This window comes from Felis catus, chromosome D1 (assembly GCF_018350175.1).
Source record: "Felis catus isolate Fca126 chromosome D1, F.catus_Fca126_mat1.0, whole genome shotgun sequence".
NCBI lineage: Eukaryota > Metazoa > Chordata > Mammalia > Carnivora > Felidae > Felis > Felis catus.
The window spans coordinates 8,418,649-8,436,227 of NC_058377.1; positions in this window are offsets into that span (position 1 = coordinate 8,418,649).

Genomic DNA, 17,579 nt, shown 5'->3' on the forward strand with positions numbered 1-17,579 from the left:
AAAGACTACTGAAGGGCAGTCTCTGGTAATGAGTTTAGTATAAATCTCACTTCATTCTCAATTCTCTTGCATTTGGGGAGGAAGAAGGGCAAAGTACTAAAATCAATGGCAGGTGAAATTTGAAGCACCACAGACTTTTCTGGAAAGCCATCTGGCAATATCTTTAAAAATTAAAATCATATATACTCTTCAATTCATCAGTTCCATTGCCAGGAATCTGCCCATTGGACACAAAAGTGCCTGTATAAAAGGATGCTGATGTGAGAGCCAAGAACTGAAAACAAAGAGGAAATCCTGTAGGGTGGCTGAATAAGTGTGGCGCTCGTGGAATACCACACAGCCACGGAAAAGAAGGAGGTAGGGCAATACAAGATGATCTGGGAGGGTCCCATAAGCAGCTTTTGAAGGAGAAAAGCCAGAACCACAAAAAACAAAGACAGGAAAAAAAAATGTGTACGATATAATTTGTTCCCATTAAAAAAAAAAATTACTCAAATAATCTGTATGCGATAGATAGATATAGATAGATCTAATACACCTATATAGAATTGTATAAAAGTTGATAAAAATATAAAAAGACGGGGCGCCTCGGTGGCTCAGTTGATTGCGTGTCCAACCTCAGCTCGGATCATGATCTCGCGGTTCATGAGTTTGACCCCACATGGGGCTCACTGCTCTCAGCACAGAGTGCACTTCAGATCCTCTGTCTCCCTCTCTCTCTTGCCCCTCCCCTGCTTGGCACACACACTTGTTCTCTCCCTCAAAAATAATAAGTAAACGTTATATATATACATATGCATATATGTATATATAGAGAGAGAGACAGAGACAGAGACAATCGCTAAGAATTAACATGGGTCACTTGGGATGGACAGTGATCAGAAGTGGGATATGAAAGTCTAGACAGGGTGGGATGATAAGTGTCCATGAGAAGAGCAATTAATGTTTGTGTAAAGTCATACATATATTTTTTAATTTTAATTTTTATTTTTATATATAATCCTAAAATAAGACATAAAACAATGATCATCAAAGGTTAATGATGGTTACCTCAGAGTAGTAGAATCTTAGATGAACTTGACTTCCTTTTTTTTTTTTTTTTTTTGAAGATTTTTAAGTAATCTTTACACCCAGTGTGGGGCTTGAACTTACAACCCAGAGATCAAGAGACACACACTCCATGGACTCCAACCAGGCACCCCCCCCTTTTTTTTTTTTTGTTTTTATATGTCGTTTGAACTCTTTAAAAAGAGCATGTGCTACTTGGAGCACCTGGGTGACTCAGTCGGTTAAGCATCTGACTTCAGCTCAGGTCCTGATCTCATGGTTCGTGAGTTCAAGCCCTACATCAGACTCTTTGCTGACAGCATGGAGCCTGGAGCCTGCTTTGGATCCTATGTCTCCCTCCCTCCCTGTCCCTCCACAGCTTGTGTTCGCCCTCTCCCTCTCTCTCTATCTCTCAAAAATAAGTAAACATTAAAAAATTTAAAAAGAAAGAAAGAGCACGTGCTACTTATAGTTTATATAAATGTATTTATATATTATATCTGTGGAAATAAAGACCAACCAAAATAGAAAAGCAAAGCCTACATGTTCAGAGCTTGCTACAGCAAGGGAGACAGCCACTATCCAGAGAATTCTGGCAGAGTCAAAGGCAGGCAGAGGAATGGGAAAGCTTCGCAGTAGACAAAAGGAGTCATCAGGCATGCCCTGATTGAAGGCTGTTGGCGTGGGGGCGGGGCGGGGACAGTAGGCGGGCTAACCAGAGGGGTGCGTCCTATGTGATTGGTTAGGAGTGCACATTTGGCTTTCTCTGATTGGTCCTAAGTTGGAGGCGGAGACAATCAGGGAAGCTGTTACTTCCTAATCAAATTCTGCCCATTTTGGAGTGATTGTTGCATGTTATTGTTTAGCTTACCCGATCGTTTCTAGAGAGAGCCATCTGGCCTCCTGAAAGTGTGACTTACAGCAGGCTGGCTTCCCGGGCTGATTTCGTAGGTAAATGGGCTGCTTCTCTGGAAAGGTTGCTTCAGGTTGTGCGTCCAGAGTTCTGGTTTTATAGATGGTCTGGGCATTGTCCATTTGTATATTCAGTCTCCACTATTTTATTATATTTATTAGTAAATATATTTTATGTATTGACAAATATATTTTATATTACCTAATTTGTATGTTGTATAAAATGCCAAATTTCCGGGGCGCCTGGGTGGCTCAGTCGGTTGAGCGTTGGACTTCGGCTCAGGTCATGATCTCACAGTCCGAGGGTTCCGCCCCGCGTCGGGCTCTGTGCTGACAGCTCGGAGCCTGGAGCCTGCTTCAGATTCTGTGTCTCCCCCTCTCTCTGCCCCTCCCCTGCTCATGCCGTCTCTCTCTGTCTCAAACAAAACAAAACAAAAACATTAAAAAATATTTTTTAATGCCAAATTTCCATTTTATGTAAATATAAAGCTATTTAACTGTGAAAAACAGAACAAAAAATTTTTTTTTAATTAAGGAGGCTAATGAATGATGTAAGAGAAAACAGGTCCTGTCTTCTCAGCCCTGTCATTATATGGTAGTGGTTCCTAAACCTGTTTGTACACATTGTTGCACCTTTTAAAACAGGAGTTTGTTAAACTGCAATGGAAGAATGTTCCTATTTCTGTAGGAATCTTTTCCTTGTAACTTAGAAGAGCTTCTAAATCCCTGTTGCAATTGCCCTGCCAACTTCCCACTGCTGGCTTGTTACCTGTATCACTCTCTCTATGGGAGTTTGTGAGGACTGTTAGTCGTGAGCACCAGCCTGGCTCGGTTAGCAGGGTAAAGGGGAACACGCCATCGTGTGCCCATGTGCCGAGCTGGTCTAGAAGCACCATGATCAACTATCCCAGTCAGTTGCCTCCAGTCCTCTCACTGGGGAAGTTAAAGGTGTAAAACACCCAACATGGGGGGAGGCTGGGGCAAAGGAGTTAACAGACAAGAGAGCCAAGCCCCAGAGTGGGGCTGCTACTGGCTCCTTAAATCAACTGGGGCCACACTAGAATGTATCATTTCTTTGCAACCTGAAAGAGTCCAACTATCACATGTGGGCACTCAAGAAATACATTCTATTTCATTAAAAAATATTAAAAATATGCACATATAAAATAATACAGAAATACATAAAATAGGGGTGCCTGGATGGCTCAGTCAGTTTTGCATCCAACTTTGGCTCAGGTGATGATTTCCTTGGTTCGTGAGTTCGAGTCCCGCGTCGGGCTCTGTGCTGACAGTTCAGAGTCTGGAGCCTGCTTCTGGTTCTGTGTCTCCTTTCCTCTGCCCCTCCCCCACTCACACTCTGTCTCTGTCTTTGTGTCTCTCTCTCTCTCTCTCTCTCTTTCTCAAAAATAAACATTTTTTACAAGAAATATATACCATAAATATATATAAAATAAATGTAATAAATCAAGACAGGAGACCCTATGCTTGGTTTGCATAACTAATTATAAAGATCTATTTATTGACAGTCTTCCAGTGTACAGCTTTCAGAAAAAGAAAAAAAAAAAAAAAAGAATTGGAAGCACATATCAAAATGAATGTCTGAAAGGCCTGTTTCTTCAAGCTCTGTAAATCTAAAGTGACTTTCTTTTCAGTTCCTAAGGTTTCATATACGTTACGCTGTTCTCGGACTGAACCTGGTCACCGGTCTTACGACTCATCTGAGCACAGCTTCTGAATTAAAGTCTAGGGTGACTATCCTTTGTCACAGAGCCGTTTACTTAGTTCCTACTCCACCACTGACTATGTTACACCCTCATCTCATTAAAAAAAAAAAAAGAAAGAAAAACAAAATCAGAAAAGAAAAATTTAAGATTGTGGACTGAATGTCTGCTTGAGACACGTTTGTTATCGTTTGCCTTCTCGTTCTCCCTGAAGACGCCCCCTGAGAAGGGACAGGATAGAGATTTAGTGCGGCCATCCTCAGACCCAGCGCAGGACTGCAGGGTTTAGATTGGGCCACCTTGAAAGGAATATGTGAGGATTTTGGGAACTACTCCTCCGAGGGGGGGACATGGGTAGTTAGGGTGGCCACCTTTAGAAGGGAGGACAGAGCACTGTGATCTGGAAAAGAGGGTGGGAGGAAGGAGGTGAGGTCACCGGAACTAGAAGTGGAGGACGAAACAGTCGTGTCTGCGGATTGGATGCCTGGACCTCATTCCCAGCAAGGTCCTAATTCCACCTGAATTAGCCCAGGAGAACTATGGTGTGGGGCACCGTGGGTGAGTTCTAATGCTGCGGCAGGCTGTTCCCTATGAAAGAAGCAATATTAGACTTCCCCCAGCCATCACCAGAATGTGTTTTGAGTCCACACACACCAAGACGATCTGGTCACATTCAGGCAACCCCACACCTCACTCCAGGACACATAGGAACCACTGGATACCCGGTGGGGCAGGAAAGGAGAGGCTGTCACATCTGGATTTGGGAACCCGACAGTGGTTCGCTTGAACAACTCTCTCCAGCCAGGAGAGGCAAGAGGGGGCACCTTCACTGCTACTGCCCACAACTTTTAGTGGCCTGTCTCAGCCCTCTTCCTGTGGAGTCAGGAAGTGGCCCTGAGCCTAGCTGCAGGAACTCTGCTTACCCACATTCACACAAAATGAGGGTAGGCACAAGAGATCTCATGATAAGTCAGACGATAACCACTAGCCGTATGCATTCTGGCCCCACATTCATAATTCAGAATTACTTTAGATGATGGGGAGGGTGTCCTCTCTCATATATAACACGAAGACAAGTATCCTCCTTCTTGCAATTAATAATGTTATATGATGAGCCAGGGGGTGGATTCACAAACAACTGGGCCTTGAATCTATTGCCAGAAAGAGAGGCTCAGTATTAATTATGCAAAAGCTAAAAATATTGTCTTTGATAGTCTCCAAGATTAAACTCCAAAATTTGACACAGAAAAAGAAAAACACTTACCATAAACTAATGTGATTTGCTATCTGGAGATACATTTTGCCATCAATCTACCCTGGAAAATACCCCAGGAAGGCAACTGCAAAGCTCTAACATCCACCTTCCTCTTCATCAGCTGTGCCACTCTCTTGTCCTTTAATGTTTGACTGGACAACTCTACCGAGTTCTAACGAGTCTCTATGCTTCTGGTCTGTTTCATCCTGGGTACTTCCAATGAACCCATTCTGCCCACAGAAATGTGTGAAAATATGTAGCTGTGCCACAGAAATGTGTGAAAATATAAAAGTCCCACCATATAACAGGGCCTCTGCAGTACTGGCTTCCATCCTTGGAATTGCACATGCTATCTCCTGTTCCACGGATCCCAATCTGGTACTCTCTACTCCTGTCTCTTCTGCACCCCTGACCCCAACCTTGATGGTTCCCATTGGACGTTCCACTCCAACTCAACCCAGCATCTCTGTCAGACAGAATCCTGATACTTGCCTTCCACATTCGCCGCCGAGTATTTGGATAAGAGATACTCCTAACCCTCCCCACACCAGTCTTTCAGCAGCTATGCCAAGGGAACCTGGAAAGTTTCCAGCTTTATCTCCTTCTAATCTGTCCTCACTGAAGCCAAATTCATCTCTCTAAAATAAAATTTTTATACTGTTTCTCCCCTGCTTATAATTCTTCAACGGTTCCCTGTGGCCTTCAAGATGAAGTCCAAACTCCCCATGGCAAACATGGCGGGCAAAATCCTGCTTGACATTGCTCCAACCACTCTTTCTAGATTCTTACGCTCAACTCCTCAACCACTCTTTCCAGACTCTTCCTCTCAACTCCTCTCTACCCAGTTTTCATCTTAACCATCATAATATACTTGCAGCTCCCCCAGTACACCATGATTTCCTGCCTCTGATATCCCCCCTTTCTAGAATGTTCTTTCCTACGCTGTTTATCAGGTGAACTCTCACTCAGTCTTCAAATATAAATGCTTTCTTTTTTGGAAAGCTTTTTTTTTTAATTCTCAGAAAAGAGCTTAACATGTCATTCTTGGAGGTCCTATAATGCTCTTTACTAAAATTGTTATATATCACTGTAATCATTTGGGGTTTTTCTGTTTGTTTGTTTTTGAAGTTTATTTATTTATTATGAGTGAGAGAGCAAGAGCGAATGGGACAGGGGCAGAGAGAGAGAGGGAGAGAGAGAATCCCAAGTAGGCTCCTCACTGTCAGTGTGGAGCCCAACGTGGGGCTGGAACTCACGTACCATGAGATCATGACCTGAGCTGAAGTCGGATGCTCAACCAACTGAGCCACCCAGGCACCCCTGTTATCATTTGTTTTTAATGTTTGTCTGCCCACTTAACTGTCTTTGAAGTCCTAGTCCCTTGTGTAATATCTGACCCATATTTATTCTTGAGTTAAAGAACAAACAAATGAATTAAGAAATGTTAGAGTGCCTCCAAAGCATGTTGTTGAGAAAATTTTAACATGACTTTTGGATGTCAATCTCTACCAGAGTTGGATAATATCACTGATTTTTTTTATTATTATTATTATTATGGTGAAAGAGAAGAAGGAAAAGCCTGTCCTTTATAGCTTGAGCCATATGTTGTGACAGTTTCTCTGTGACCCCGGTGATTCCTGACCATTCGCCAGGAATTCTGACAAGGAAGAAGTTGTGTTGAGAAAGGAAGGAAGTAGAAGGAAGAAATTTAAAAAGAGAGCAGCTAATGGTTCTGCCAGGTTAAAAATGGGAAAATAGGAGCTTTTGCTTTGATACCATTTTCAAATATATGAGCTACCAGGTAAGACACCAGAACAAACCAATTTTGGACAAGTTGAGAGAGAAGGAAAATTTGCACCCAGAGATGTGAGTCTGTAATCAATTCTGTGAGGAAGCGTGCCGGTGGGCAGACAGGACATCTGCTTAGAAGAGATGGAACCGTAGGATTGTTCCTAGTAGTTTCAATTTTTGTTATTGCTGTCTATGGTAATGAAGGAAAAATAAGATTTTGGTACGTGTGGCATCAGAGAATAAATAGAATCCTGAGATCTGTCTTAAACTGACATAGCTGATTATATATGCTTTGGTGGTTCTATTAAATATTTAATTTTTTTTTAAATTCTGAACAGTTGGGTGGGGAGGAAGAACAAATTCTTCCCTGTCCCATGTCTCATAGATGCTGTGCTCATGATTCTCTGATTCATTTCCACGTAGAGGCAGAAATGATCATCCAAGAGTGTAGTGAACGAGCTTATATATTAATAATAGGATGGCAATCTGGCCTCTCTGCTGTTTTTACTTTCAAAGCACATATCGATCTCACCAGCCACAGAGACCATTGACTTATCAGGCCCTGGACAGAGAAGGCAATCTCTGCTTTGTCTACCTCTTAACCAACTCCCATCAAGAGCCTCTGGGAGAATGGTATTTTATATAAATATATAAATTTATGTAAATAAATAATATATATTAATATATAATCTATTTTATGTATTTATATAAATGTATATAATTATATGAATAATAATTACTTAGATAGTATCTCTTATGATACACAATCTCTCTCCTCTTTTACGTACTATATAAAATTGTTGAATAGAATCAAATGAGATGTTCATCAAGAAAGCCTGCAAGAAACAGTCATACCATTTCCTATTTTAAAAAGTCACTGGGATTATTAATGACCATCCCTTAACAGAAAGTTTCATGTGTCATAGGGGTGCCTGGGTGGCTCAGTCGGTTGAACGACCGACTTCAGCTCAGGTCATGATCTCACAGCTCGTGAGTTCGAGCCCCACATTGGGCTCTGTGCTGACAGCTCGGAGCCTGGAGCCTGCTTCGGATTCTGTGTCTCCCTCTCTGTCGCCCCTAACCCACTCGCATTCTGTCTCTGTCTCTCTCAAAAATAAATAAACATTAAAAAAATAAATTAAAAAAAAGAAAGCTTCATGTGTAATATTTCTTTAAAATACAGAGAAAAGAGGGGCGCCTGGCTGACTCTGTAGGTAGAGCATGTGACCCTTGATCTCAGGGTTTTCAGTCCGAGCCCCACTTTGGAGGAGGGATTACTAAAAAAATAAAATCTTTAAAAATAAATAAAATAAAGGAAAAAGAAACAAAACAGGACTCAGACAGTTTTAGCTACTCTGCTTCCTCTTTTTTCAAGTCAAAATCGCAATGCAGTAGCTGACTTCTTTGGGTGCTCTGAGCCCAGTTCGCAGGAAAAGCTAGATTGAACCACACCAAGCAACATGGCCGTCCCAGCCCTTCCTTGCCATCTCTTGAGCTTACAAGCCGCCTTCTCTATCTCCTCTGCTTTTCCTCTATTTTCCTTAAGAGTAAGCCTTTTCTAGTGGTAAATTCCTGGCCCTATCCTCTGATTTATTCATTCAACAAAATGTATTGATATAGTGAGAGCCCACTATTTGCCAGATACCATGTCATATATTGGAGGTTATGAATGAGACAGAACCAGTCACGGAGTTGATAAGCTAAGGTAGGAATCAACTCAGGCTAAGTTATCCTTAGCTCTTTGACAACCCCACGATTCCTCTGGTAAAAAGCGCAAGCTCTTGGCTACTTTCTCGGCCGTCGGATGCCAGCGGTGGTCTCTGTGGGCTGGAGGACTCTGCAAACATCACCAGACACGTGCACATCAAGAAGCACCAGGTGATGAAACATTCCATTTGCAACTCCAGGCCCCACGTTCATAAGGACTTTGGAGGGAGATGCAGTTTAACAAAGGTACAGATTCTTTTTTTTTTTTTAATGGAATTTATTGCCAAATTGGTTTCCATACAACACCCAGTGCTCATCCCAACAGGTGCCCTCCTCAGTGCCCATCACCCACTTTTCCCTCCCTCCTACCCCCCATCAACCCTCAGTTTGTTCTCAGTTTTATAGAGTCTCTTATGGTTTGCCTCCCTCCCCTCTAACTTTTTTTTTCCCTTCCCCTCCCCCATGGTCTTCTGTTAAGTTTCTCAGGATCCACAGAAGAGTGAAAACATATGGTATCTGTCTTTCTCTGTATGACTTATTTCACTTAACGTAACACTCTCCACTTCCATCCACGTTACTACAAAAGGCCAGATTTCATTCTTTCTCATTGCCAAGTAGTATTCCATTGTGTATATAAACCACAATTTCTTTATCCATTTGTCAGTTGATGGACATTTGGGCTCTTTCCATAATTTGGCAATGTTGAAAGTGCTGCTATAAACATTGAGGTACAAGTACCCCTACGCATCAGCACTCCTGTATCCCTTGGGTAAATTCCTAGCAGTGCTACTCCTGGGTCATAGGATAGGTCTATTTTTTAATTTTTTGAGGAACCTCCACACTGTTTTCCAGAGCGGCTGCCCCAGTTTGCATTTCCACCAACAGTGCAAGAGGGTTCCCATTTCTCCACATCCTCACCAGCATCTATAGTCTCCTGATTTGTTCATTTTGGCCACTCTGACTAGTGTGAGGTGATATCTGAGTGTGGTTTTGATTTGTATTTCCCTGATAAGGAGCGACGTTGAGCATCTTTTCATGTGCCTGTTGGCTATCTGGATGTCTTCTTTAGAGAAGTGTCTATTCATGTTTTCTGCCCATTTCTTCACTGGGTTATTTGTTTTTCGGGTGTGCAGTTTGGTGAGTTCTTTAATTTTTTTTTAAGTTTATGTATTTCTGAGACAGAGAGAGACAAAGCATGAGCAGGGGAGGGGCAGAGAGAGAGGGAGACACAGAATCAGAAGCAGGCTCCAGGCTCTGAGCTGTCAGCACAGAGCCCGACACGGAGCTCGAACTCACAGACTGCGAGATCATGACCTGAGTTGAAGTCGGTTGCTCAACCGACTGAGCCACCCAGGCGCCCCGATGAGTTCTTTATATATTTTGGATACTAGCCCACCAAAGTGCAGATTCTGCCAGAGGCTACTGACTTTTGAGACTGTTCTGATTCCCATGATCCAATCCCTGTCTGCCCCTTACACCCCCTCCCTCCCTTGCACACTATGCTTGATTGACAGTAAACTACTCCAGTTCCCTGAACCCACTGTGTCTTTCAATTCTCCGCATCTTTGCAAACTCTGCCTCTCGTCCTTCCTTTGCCAACCTGTTCATCTACCATACTCCTGTCATTCAAGTCATTGCTTAAGGAAGACCCCCTCCCTAATGCCTGCTGGCTTCCCTTCTCCCTTCCCCTTCTCCTTTCCCAAAGTAATCCCTCCCTCTTCTGTACTGGAGATGGATGATGCAAAGTTTTCTAGCTGACTCTCTGAATTCTAGTTAATCTGAGTTCATCTCCTGGCCCTACCGCGTAGCAATGGCAATCTTGGACAATTTACTTAACCTTTCCGCGTCTCCATTTCCTGACCTGCAGAAGGGGGCAGTAATACTATCCACCTCGTAGAGCTGTTAGAGCTAAACAATGTAAAGAAATACAAGTGCTTGGAGCAGGTTCTGACGCATAGTGAACCCTTCTACCATTGATCATATCACATTGGGGTGGCTACACATTCGGTTTCACTTCACCCCACTGGACTGGCAGCTTCCTAAGAGGAAGAATCATGTCTAATTTATCACCGGGCCCAGCATATGGTAAACGCACAACAAGTGGGCTTTTAGCTGAACCTAATAGTGGTGTAAAATATGAATGTCAGAACTCCTTGCAATTCAATGCAATTCAAATGCAAGGGATTTTAAGTGGCTCACGCTGTACTAACCGCAGTGAGAGATCCTCCTTCCCTATGCTCTCTTTATAACTGCCTTTTCCTTTATGACTTCACCTGAGCCGTTCATCCATCAAGTGCCTGCTTTGGGCCAAGCACTGTGCTAAGACAGTTAAGATTTCTTAGTGAACAGAAGGCAGTCCTAAGCCTCTAGAAAGACACAGACAAGTAAACGAGTGTAGGAACCAGGTCCTGTGAGAGTCACAATGAACTAGCACACAAATGCCAAGGGAAAATCTGAGGAAAAGCAACCATCTGATTTTTGATGTCAGAGGAATGAAATCTGGCTGAAGGTAGGAGAGTGGAGTCTTCGGGAGGTATAGTCTTCACCCACTAAGTTAATAACTGACCAACCAGCTGCCCAGGGGCACCCTTCTCGTGTTATTAACGGCAGCCTGGAGCAACCCTAGCTCCCTTGCAACATTACTTCCTAAAGAAGACGCCACCCTTAGAAGTGGGTAGAGTTGAAGGCACAATATGTTGTGAGATGCCTGGGGCCATATCCTAGCCCTCCTAGAATTCGCTGCAATAAATCTTCCTGCTTTATGCAACTACGTCTCTTCTTGGAAGGATCCAGGTGTTTTCAAAGCACCAGTTAAAATTATACAGGCATCAGTGATTTTTATTATGGTCAGAAAGACCTTGATTCTCTTTGCATGTAACGTGTGCTCCACATCTAAGACATTCGGAGACAATCTCTAAGTTCTTGCATTAGTGAAACATTTATTGGACATCTACTGGGGCACCGTGTGTATTACCGCTCCCCCCAAGGGCCGGCATCTCTTGACTTTTTAAATTCTTCATTTCCTTTCTCCATGATCTCACACTCCGTTTCCCCACACCTGTGGGTTCATTGATACAATGCAGTAAGTTGAGGGAAGTGTAAATACATGGGAGACATGAAAGTCAACAGAATCCCTCATCGAGTTTTGAGTGGCTTCTGGCCTTAGCTAGAGGGACTCCATTCTGGGACTTCCAGTCTGGTTAGCAGGGAGTGCCTTCCTTTATCTGAACATCACCGTGGAGCAGTCCTCTTTAATTCACACTTTTCTCTCCCCGTGTCAAGTACAGCACTCTCCCTCTCCTATTAGCAACAGAATATAATTCTACATGTTGAATTTGAGTTCATTGGTAAAGGTTAAGGGTTCTGGCATCAGGCAGAGCTGGGTTTGAATGCTGCTGGCTCCCGACCAGTAAAGTCACTGTGTGCTTTTGGGTAAGTTACTTAACATGTCTGGACCCAGCTTTCTCATCTGAATAGAGTTGTTGTAAAGATTAAATGAGATAACATATAAAAAGTTTAATCATTGTTCTAAGTGCTTTATTGTATGAACCCATTTGTCTTTTACAAGGTGCTCATCCCATAGGGAACTTAGGGGTAAATATCATGTCACCATTTTATAGCGATTTCTGCCAGCCCACACCTCCCTTACATGCCACATTCTGTACTTCCCCGGGCACAAAATAAAGGCAGCTTTCCTGCCGCGACTGGCCTTGAGATGTTGCTAGCCCCAGGCACCCAGCCCTTGAGCCCTTCTGAAGGGGACCTCTGGCATGCCCACTGTGGCTGCTGGGCTCAGACAGCCTTCAGCACTTTGCACTAGCTGCAAATACATCTTGCATTTTAATCCAAGAGAGCGGGCTTTGCTGACATTAAGGACGTGGTGCAAAGCTCAGCTCTTTAGTTTCCAAATGAATGAAAATGACACATTGAAAGCGAGGCTGGCCACAGCATCTCGCTGGAAAACAATAATGACTCACAGGAAAGACAAAGACTGAGTAAGCACTAACGAAAGGCCACTCATCCCTTCATTAGCATCACATGGGACAATATGGTCTTGCTATGGAACGACCAGAAGCATATGGACAAAAATCTCCCAGGCTTTTGAGGACAGTCTCATTCCCATCTGGCTTGTCAACTGCCTGTCTTCCAAAGGAGCTACACTAGGAGTTGACAGAGGATATACAGGGGTCACGGATATACAAATGTTTGCATGTGGCATGCATCTGCATCAGGACTGGCATTGCTAATCAATTGTGAAATGACTATTAGATAGCTTTAAAAAGCAAGCTTATTATTTACAGTCGAGATGTTGGACCACAAAAACATTCCACTGGTGACAAAGAGAGATTGACGTTTCTTTCTGTAAGTATATACTGTCAGAGGTCAGGGGAGAAAAAGAAAAAAATCTAAGCATAAATCAAACATTTAATGTGTGACCCTTTCCTTGTTTATTATTATTACTGTCATTATCATCACCTTGTAATGCATATCTTAAGCACAAAAGCATCTTATAACACGTAAGCTTTTCTTTCAACCTATTCATTATTTTTATAGGTGATCACTTATTCGCTATATTAATAATTATCTTTGTGCAACAACAAGAAAACACATCTTGATTTTTAATGCTAGTAAATGTTCACAATTTTGAAGTAAAAAAACTATCTACGTACCATCCCACAGGGAAAAAAATTACCTAGGGAAAAGGGTCTCATGAATCACTGTTGCCTTCACTTTCTTGGGGCCTTCTCAGGAGTTACCAGCAAGGATTGGGAGCTAAAAGGAGATGTCTAGAATCTTTTTTTTTCCTTAATTTTTTAATGTTTATTTATTTATTTTGAGAGACAGAGCATGAGTGGAGGAGAGGCAGAGAGAGAGGGAGACACAAATCTGAAGCAGGCTCCAGGCTCTGAGCCGTCAGCACAGAGCCCGACCTGGGGCTTGAACTCACAGACCGTGAGATCATGACCTGAGCTGAAGTCGGAAGCTTATCCAACTGAGTCACCCAGGCGCCCCAATGTCTAGAATCTTGTATTAACTAAATCAAGTGTTTGGTTACCAACATCAAGCACTCTTAGAAGACACACTTCATATATATTTTTCATGGTTTTGGTTCCCCAGCATCTAAAACTCTTTGCTTGGCTTGAGAAACCTAATGAAACCTGCAGAGCCCGCCCCTCCCTGCAGAAGCTGAACATTCCAGGTGCCAGTCTGCCCAGCCGCCCTTGCAGCTATAGCACTGGCACATGGTCTAAACTGATTGGATGCACTCACATCAGAATTTGAACCAGGAGCTAGTGACCGAAGAAAGAGAGCCCTCATGGGCTACCTGCTGGCAAGAATCATAACAGGGCCAGAAGCTACACTTGTTTCCCAGAGGTGCAGCAATCCTCGTGGCCCCTTCTGGTACCAGCATGGGGCGGTGATAGGAAGGCTGTGGTGTGTGCACCTGTCACCAGAGACGTGGCTTCTAGGTCAGCTTTCTTGCTCCATGGGACTTTCCCTCATTGTCTTCATTGTCTTTCTACTCGCTCGTCAGCATGGCAGGAAATCGTGCATGTGTAGACTGCTCTTGCCATACTATCTCTCATCAGCTTTAAGGAATTTCTTCTTCCTACACCTCTGCAAGAATAGAAAGTCTTTTGTGGGAATTATATCTTTATCCTACTCCCAGAGAGTACTGCTACTTAAGAAAGTTTTCAGCAATTAGCTTAACCCTTCGATTAAAACCTAAGTGGTCTCCTACTAAGCCACCAGGCTGCTTGGGACCTAAGTGATTCGAGGTGGTTACAGTTCACATAGAGCTTTCCAAAGCAAACATCTATGAAATTATAAACATGTCCACTTGATAAAGGAGATGGCAAGCATTAGAAAAATATACTAACTCGCCCAACGCACAGCACTGGTTGAAAGTGGGACTAGATTTCGGAGACTCAAAACCCAGGCTTCAAACTTCATACTTTTTCCTCTATGTGACTGTATCTCTCAGCTGTGTCGTTCATGGTGGCCCTCACACTCAGAGCCCAGAGTCATTTCCAAGGGAAATTGCTCCGTGCTGAGCCCCTGCTGACAGGATGGCTATTCACACCCCTCTCTGGCTTCTGTTGATTGAACAGGGGCGGACAGCTGACCCCAAAGAAAGGCAATCCACAGGCTGGTCAGCAGTCTCCGAGGTGGCCTGACACGAGAAGTTTTGACTCAACAGAGGTGACCTGAGTCAACCAGATTCTAGCTGATTCTTATTGCTTCTAACCGGGAGACCATAATTGACTCAACCTTTCTGTAGATAGTTGCTGTAAATGCTATTCTGATAAACGGATTGTGTAGAACAAACTTGTTCAACTTTCTATTTTACCACTTTTACATAAACATGTCCTGCAGGACCTCACATGTTTGAAACCTCCCAGTCTTCTTCATCTCCGATAACTACTTTCCTTTTAGAGATTCTGTTCTGTGGGCTCCTCAGTCCCACACAGTCTCGATCCTTTCTCTGCATGATAGGCAGCACTTTGAGTGCTTTACATAAATTATCTTCTTTTAAGGCTCACAGCAACCCCATAAAGTAAATACTATTCGTGTCTCCATTTTACAGATGAAAACACAGAGGGGTGGTGGTGGTCTGGGTCCAGGTGGTGATAGAGGAGAAAAGGGGGCAGATCAACAGATATATTTCGAAAGCGGAACCAACAAAGCCTGACTGCTGAATTAGACGTGGAAGCCAGGGAGGAGAAGAATCAGGGATGATGCTTAAGTAACAGAGGGAATTATGCAGCCATTTGCCCAACCGTCTGGTCATCTCTAATTGGACGTTCCAGAAGCCCTTCCAGAAGACAAGTTCACCATGTCTAAAACCGAAGTGTATCATTTTTCCATAAGACCTGCTCTTGCTTTTAATATTTTCTTTTTCAAAGAGCATCACCACCACGATTATTAAGTGGCAGGTACTTTGCAGAAAGGATTGCAAATGAGAGAAGCCGTTTAAGACTACAGTCCAGATCCTTCTAGATAGTCAAAGTTTTCTCCAACTTACCCATCTGTTTACTAGACTTTTAGCTTCATTGTTTGACCATACGCTTCTCAGGGGCAGAGATTGTGTGTATAATTAGAGCTAACAGTTACTGAATATTTGCCAAAGGTCAGGGCTTATGTTAAGCACTTTGCAGGCATCATCCCATGTAGTTCTCCCAACAGCCTTGGGAGGCAGGGCCCAGGGCACCATGGTTAAGAGCCCGGGTTCAAATCCTGCCTCTGGAGTATGCTTTGGGGGAAGTTACTCAACTTTTCTGTGCTTTGGTTATCACACGGGACCCTGGTAGAATAGAGGGGGGACCTCTAACTCAGAGAGACAAGATCAAAGAAGGCTTTCTAGAATGGAATGAATTGCTTTGTTCACAAAGTATTAGGGGAAAGGTGTTGCCAGCAGAAAGAGCACACCAGGTGGAGGCCCAGGAATAAACCAGAGCATGGAACCTTCTGAGAACTGCCAAGGCACTTTACCAAGAGCAAGGAAGGGGGACAAACTCAAGTGCCTACAAGAGCCAGGCAGGTAAGGTAAGTGAGAGGGGCTGGCCAGGGATACGGTAATGGGAAGGTGTGAGGTTGGGGCAAACTGGAGAGCAAGGGACCATCCACTGGCGCCAGGTTCTACTCCCAATGCAGGCTTCATTCTCTTCCCTGACCCACCTGGCTTACACTGCCTTGGGGCTCCTGCACTTGCTATGGCCTCTACCTGGAATGTGCTTTGCGTAGGCTGGCTCCTTTGCATCATTTCTGCTCAGATGGGAGTTTTTAAAAAAAATTTTTAGTTTATTTATTTTGGGAGAGAGAGAGAGAGAGAGAGAGAGAGAGAGAGAGAGAGAGATTGAGCGAGCACAGGTGGGGCAGGGGCACAAAGAGAAGGAGAGAATTCCAAGTAGGACCCACACTGTCAGTGCAGAGCCCAAGGTGGGGCTCGAACCCACGAGCTGTGGGATCACGACCTGAGCCTAAGTTGAAAATCAGACGCTTAGCTGACTGAGCCACCCAGGTGCCCTAGCTAGATGGGATTTAAAGGAATCCTTCCCTGATCACTGCCCACAGCCACCACTGACCTGCTATGCTAGTACTCCGCTCTGATTTCTTCAGAGCATTTGCTAGTATGTGAAATTATTTTCCATTTATTTGTGCCTTTCATCTGTTGATTTAATTGTATATTTTTAAATACAAGTTCTACCAGAGCGGGAAAGTTTTCCAGCACCTACAACAATGGTTGACATAGTGGGAGCCCCCAAAAGGCCATCTATTCATTTTGAGTAAACAGAAGGTGCGTTTACTGTGCACCTACTCACTGCCAGATACTCTGGGCTGCAGAGATGGATTTGGTAATCACCAGAATATAGGTGGCACTTCATGCCACAGGAATGGGTGAGAAAACCCGGGACAGGCATGTGGAGCCAAAATATAATGGGCCAGAGAGGAATTCTGTGTAGGAGTAGACAGAACAAAACCCCAAAGAGACGGATCTGGGGAGGTGAAAGGGAAGCAGGAGAGATGTGGTATCACAGAAACGAAGGGAGAACAGAGCCCATGATATAAATTACCACTTGATTAGATAACCTGCTTCTGGCTGATGATTCTGTGCAGTAGCTTCTTGGGATGTGGCTGAGACTTGTTGACTGTGTTGTATTTGTGTTGTGTGCCCATTGGGGACTTCTGAAGAAAGCCTTATCTACCTATCCACTTTCTGTCTGGGTTTCCTGGGATATAGCTCACTAGTGATGTCATATCTGTTCTCCTTTCACCTTAATTCAAGTAAACTTTCCAGAATTCTCCTCTTCGGATAAACAAATCTCCATTTATGTAGGCATCCTAGCTGGAAATAGATATCTGTATCTATATGCCTCTGGTATCTGTCTATCTAAATCTGGATCTGGATCTGGATCCGGATCTGGATTTGTACCTCTCTCAGGTGATTATAAGGGCTTAAAAAAAAAAAAGGCAGGGTTAGGGGATGGAGAGTGACCAGAATATACATGAAGGGAGGCTATGTGTGATATTCCAGATAAGAGTGTTGAGGGATGACTTTGCCGATAAGGTGACATTTGAGCAGAAGCCTGAAGGAATTAAGGAGCAAGCCTTGTGGATATTTGGGGAAGAATGTTCCAGAGAGA